Raw genomic sequence first — 6,000 nt, forward strand, 5'->3', positions numbered from 1 at the left:
AGACGAAGGGGGGGGGGTTTATTGGGTTATCCTACATAAAAAGATAGGCCTATACAGGGTCTTTTTTTTTGCTCGGAAAAGTGTTTTTTTTCAAAAACTATTTATAGTACCGATTTCAAATTTGGAAGGTCAATTCTCTATACCGGGGGACATCAGTTTGAGAAATTTGAGCGTTTTCGGTAATGTTTTTCACCAATTTTGAAAAATTATTTTTCGACCACTAGGTGCGAGATAAAAAAATTCTATTATAAAGTTGTAGGCCGTCATCGAAAACCCTTAAAAATTGTTCACTCGACGAAAAACAATTTATTTATCAGTGAAAATTCGAGCTTGAAAAATTTACAAGTTGGTGAAGCCAAATTACGATTGTTTGAAACGATAATTGAAAAGGGAACAAGTCTAATACAAACGTAGTACAGTTTTCACACTTGAAAAAATGTACACGTTTGGTTTTTAAATGCAGATATTTTATTAACATAAATTTTTACAAAACATTTTCAATAATATCACCATTGGCTGCAACACAGGTTTGTGCGCGGACAATTAAGTTCTCAAACGCTTTCTCTACCATTTCTGGTGTGACGTCTCGGCAAGCACTGATTATTCGTCTAATGAGTTCCTCCCTAGTTTCAATGGGCGTGGCGTATACCTTTGCTTTAACGAATCCCCAGAGAAAATAATCCAGCGGTGTTAGGTCAGGTGACCTTGCTGGCCAATGCACTGGACCATTTCTCCCTATCCACCTTTCAGGAAACTCGTTGTTGAGGTGCTCAGTTACTTGCCGGGAAAAATGCGGAGGGGCGCCATCTTGCTGAAACCACAACTGACGTCTTTCAGCCAATGGAAGGTCGTCGATTGCGTCACTCAGTTCGTTCTGTAGAAAATGTAAATACCTTTGGCCGTTGAGGTTCGTCGGCAGGAAAAAGGGACCAATCAAACGGTTTCCAACAAGTCCAACCCAAACATTGACCCGTTCAAATTGAACCTGGTGATGATATTCAAAACCCCAATGTGGGTTGATGTCAGACCAAAGATGGCTGTTTTGATGATTAAAGAGCCCATCTCTAGAAAATGACGCTTCGTCGGAGAACAAAACATGGCGCAAAAATTGTCTATCTTCTTGGACAGCATTTAGTAACCAGTTGCTAAATTCATAACGTCTTTGATGGTCTCCGTCAATTAGTCCTTGGTGGAGCGTAGCTCTGTATGGGTGATAGCGATTCTTACGAAGAATTTTCCACACACGATTTGCAGAACAACCCAAATCAGCAGCGGCGTTAGCGCAACTGTGACGAGGATATGCCACAAAGTACGCGAGTACATTGTTCTCGAAGTCTAAATCCGGTTGACCCAATCCGCGAAACCTAGGTTGCAAGTGACCAAATTGATTGAAATCGTGAATTGCTCGTCTTACTGTATTTACAGATGGTGCTCCATTTGGATGTCTTTCTGCGAAGATTTCAGTCACTCTTCTAAGGTTTTGCGCTGCTTCTCCATAGTAAATGGCAACTATCTCGGTACGCTCAGCTACTGAATAACGAGGCATTGTTCGAAATATTATCAAACACTGATAATAATCTCCCAAAGTTTTCCTTTAAATACCCAATGCATGTTTAGGATTGACCTATAGCCTCGTGTGTTTTAAAGCCGGTCGTTTTTTTAACCAAAGTTTCAACTGGATTAGGTAATTCGGTTTCAATTATCGTTTCAAACAATCGTAATTTGGCTTCACCAACTTGTAAATTTTTCAAGCTCGAATTTTCACTGATAAATAAATTGTTTTTCGTCGAGTGAACAATTTTTAAGGGTTTTCGATGACGGCCTACATTTTTATAATAGAAATTTTTTATCTCGCACCTAGTGGTCGAAAAATAATTTTTCAAAATTGGTGAAAAACATTACCGAAAACGCTCAAATTTCTCAAACTGATGTCCCCCGGTATAGAGAATTGACCTTCCAAATTTGAAATCGGTACTATAAATAGTTTTTGAAAAAAAACACTTTTCCGAGCAAAAAAAAAGACCCTGTATAATACTCAATATCATATATGTAATATACATTTAGTATCGTTTACCTTCTAAAAGTTATAGTGTATGCACTTATCAATCCTACTTCACAACGCGAGGTAGAAATGTAACAGCTAATAACTATTTTATATACATGTTTGATACAAAGAGACTAATGACGACAAAAATTATGCTTTTGTCATTTTATGTATTTTTATGATTTACTTTAATTTATTTCAATCGGGGCAGTGCCGCGTGCATAGTTTTCAACAGCAACGATATTTAAAGCATGAGAAAAAGATAGTGTTGTATTTAACTTCCGCTTCACTTCCCGATATAAGTCGGTCTTTACCGTATTTTCAGAAATAGAAAGGGGATTGACGCAAAGGAAATGAAAAACATGTCAAAGGTCTATGCTTAAGTTGTGATTTGCCCTTTTGCGAAGACTGCGTTTTACTATTCATGCTTGTCTCATGAGATTTAAAAACTAATATTTAATAACCTATTTTACAAATTTACTTCTGCAGTTTTTATACTGAAAACTGTCACTTACCACTTACCAGGAACTGAATTTTCACTGCACAACGTTACTCGGACTCACTCCTACAATCGGGCGAAGAAGAAGGTGGGGAAAAACCGGGAAAGCGGTTCTTCTCTCAGTGACGAATTTTTAATTGTGGCCCGTACTAACTTCATCAAGGAGGGGATAGGAAAAATACGAAGTCCCGGGAAAATTGTGCAAATTGTTTTGTAGGCGGCATGGCTCTATTATTCTTTGTCAAACCTTTTCGAGGAGAGTGGAAACATAGCTATTCTGTGACAATGGCCGTGGCTCTATCCCCACAGTACCGACTTGGATGACATCAATTCCGGGTGGGTAAAATACCATTCCGGAAAAAAAACCTGCACCTAACAATGAATATCTGGAATAGCCGCCGACGACAGTCGGTAATTGGGGTGAGAGCCCAATTTATCGATAGGAATATGGAATTTCAAAACATTTTGTTGGCGTTAGCCCACTTCCCGGGCAGCCATACTTGATATTGAGCCATCACACGTAAGAGATATACTTGTTTATTTGGGTTAAAAATTTTAATTTAAAATTTGTTTTTCTAGGTTTCGTGCATTTGTACCGATAACGCCTCAAATATCACTAAAACCCTGAATTTAGCAGGGATAGTTCCGCAGACAGGATTCGATGCGGAGAAAAAGGATAACGCCAGCGCGGAGGTTGAGTTGTCAAACTTAGACCTCACTTGTGCTCGTCGTCGTTTTCGTCCAGCCACTTAGAGGATTCGGAATCCGATGAGAGCTACTTGCTGGACGACGGTTAGTTTAATTATCTGTGGTGCAGATTAAGTAAATTTGGTCTAATAATATATTATAATATTTTTAAGGCTGGAACACGATGAATCAAATTTTGGGGGAAGATAGGAAAGAAAAAGAACCTTCGCCGGAGTCTTCGGAATCGGTAAGACGTAGAAGATTTTTTCAACCTCTTTGATGATTACGAAGTGGAAATGGATATCCCAGCAAACTGGAACAGGAAACGATGTGTGGCCCATTCCTTGCAACTTGTAGTGAATGGTGCCATTGACGCGTGTCCCCGTGCCAAAATAGCCATTGCCAGAGTAAATTCGTGGCTAAATGTTTTACAAAGATCTCCAAAATGAACCTAGTCGTTCCATCAAAACTCTCCCGAGGGATGCGACATTAAAACCATTGGAGGGGTTCGATGGAATTTCATTTACATGGCTATCGAGCGTCTAGCAAAGGTATTAATCAGACTTTTAAAATTGCCCAATATCATTTTTATTAAACTATTTCTTTCAGCCCGGGATGTTTGTGGCGTTGGGCATTACTATTTTATCCGCGCATTTAGACAAAGTTGCGATGGACTTGCCTCTGCCGAGAGACAATGATGTTCACGTTTTTCATGAGCTTTTGCGGCTGCTAAAGCCTTTTAAGGTGGCGACAGACATATTTCAGACAGGAGGGCCAGTGGCCAATTTAGTCATTGGTCAGCTTAAGACTAATAAAGAGCTGATGAATGCGAAAGCTTCATATTTCAAGGATTTTATGGGTGAGCTGCTTTCTCGACTTGCAACGAGATTTGCTTACGAAATTCTCAACGAAGATTACGTGGTTGCGGCCCTTTTGGATCCACGCCAAAAGACACACGTGTTCGAGAAATTCTCTGGTAGGTCTATATTAAAATTAGATAATTGGAGGTAACTTTCCTCTTGTTAGTAACAACATCCAAGGCCTGGACATCCTCGCTGTTTTAACAACAGCAACAAATAGTAACAGCATTATTTTCACAATTTCTGTTTATAAAAATTGTATCTCAGAAGTACCAAGTTTAACTTACGAAATAATTGATAAATTTTACAAATAAAAAACAACCAAGGAGAAGCTACAAATTTTTGGTAGAGTCCTACGTACTGGCCTGTATTCAGAGGTTTGTAGGTGTATATTTGACTAATTACAAATTAATTTATCCAATGTTTTTTAAAGGGCAAAGATTTATTATTTGTGAAAGCAAAAAAAATGATTAACCATACTCCGTTATCCCAGCTTCTTAAAATTTTTACGTTGAAATAGTTGACGATAAACCTCAACTGAAATCTAGTCACGAATACTATCACCAAGTAATGAGCCAATTAGTAGCATCTGGACTGAAGTGGTGCGATTTTGTTTTTTTTTCCAAATGGATTATTAATAAACTGAATTAGGTTTAATTGTGATATGGCTCTCAAATTTATTTATTTTATATTTTAAAGAAATGTTGCCACGCTGGTCTTTAAAATAGCATTTGTACATTTTAAGTAATGCATTTTTTTAATTCAAAAGTATTGTTTAATAAATTTATTAGAAAGCAAATAGGATATTGTTTAACATAATTTCATATTTTAATTAGAAAGGAATATATCGCTTGCTTATTTTAAAACCACAACGTTACGTGGTTTTGGAAACAAGGTAGCGATACTAAAAAAGTGTTTTATTGTTTTTAAAATTGAAAAGGCCCAATTACCCAATGGCTTGGATTAGCACCATAAGTAACACCATTAACCTCTCTTAACATCATCATCTCTTTCTTTCAAGTGATCTATACTGGTTATAGGTTTCAGTTGTTTTGTTAAATCTTCGTTGGTGTTTTGCAAAATTTTAATCTTAACATCATTTGCTAATAAGGTTCTTTTTAGAGACAAAATTTGCTTCTGTAAACCACCAATTTCTTCACTTTTAGTTGCAACAGTTTTTGTTAAGTTTATAACTTCTTCACTTAGCTTCTCGCCCCGGTGTTTAAATATTGAAATTTTACGATCTCTTTCTATAAAGTAGCGATTCTTTCTTCTAACAATTTAGTTTGTTGTATGAATTTAGCATTCCTTCTTCTCTCAGCCTCGTCACTAGCAACTGGGTTTGTAGCTAAACAGTGTATTTTACGCTGATATACAGATTCGTTGCGTAGCTCTAAAGGTAGTACATTATCACCATTGACCGGGTTTTCCAAATGGTTAGCTTCTAAAACAAAACTACACCTGTAAAGAGTTCTCCTTTCTTTTACTTCCTTGTCTACCTTCCATTTGAAAACTGTGGGCACAACGTCATTCTTTAGATGTTTCTGGCCATTAGCCCTGTTTGGCCAATAATCTTTTTCAGTGAAATGTAGAAAGCAGACTTTCGTGGTGGAATGTAAATTAACGTGTTTCCCAACATCTCTTCAAATATTTTTAACCAAGCTTTTGGTAGTTTGTTATCCGTTGGAAACTTGTGAAATGATACCTGCAAAAGTTAGATTAAATTCCATTTAAAAATATTTATCAGATACTCGTTTATATCCTCGTTGAGTACATTCGGGAACACAACAGTGAGTTGGCGTTATTAACTTATATTAATATTGAAAAACTCCTAATCTGACACAATTTCTAAGCGCGCGTCAAGGCTCCATTTAGTTTCGTATCGTCGGATACAGAGGACTCTGAACTTT

This window comes from Leiobunum rupestre, chromosome 7 (assembly GCF_980474605.1).
Source record: "Leiobunum rupestre chromosome 7, qqLeiRupe1.1.hap1, whole genome shotgun sequence".
In the NCBI taxonomy this organism is placed as follows: domain Eukaryota; kingdom Metazoa; phylum Arthropoda; class Arachnida; order Opiliones; family Sclerosomatidae; genus Leiobunum; species Leiobunum rupestre.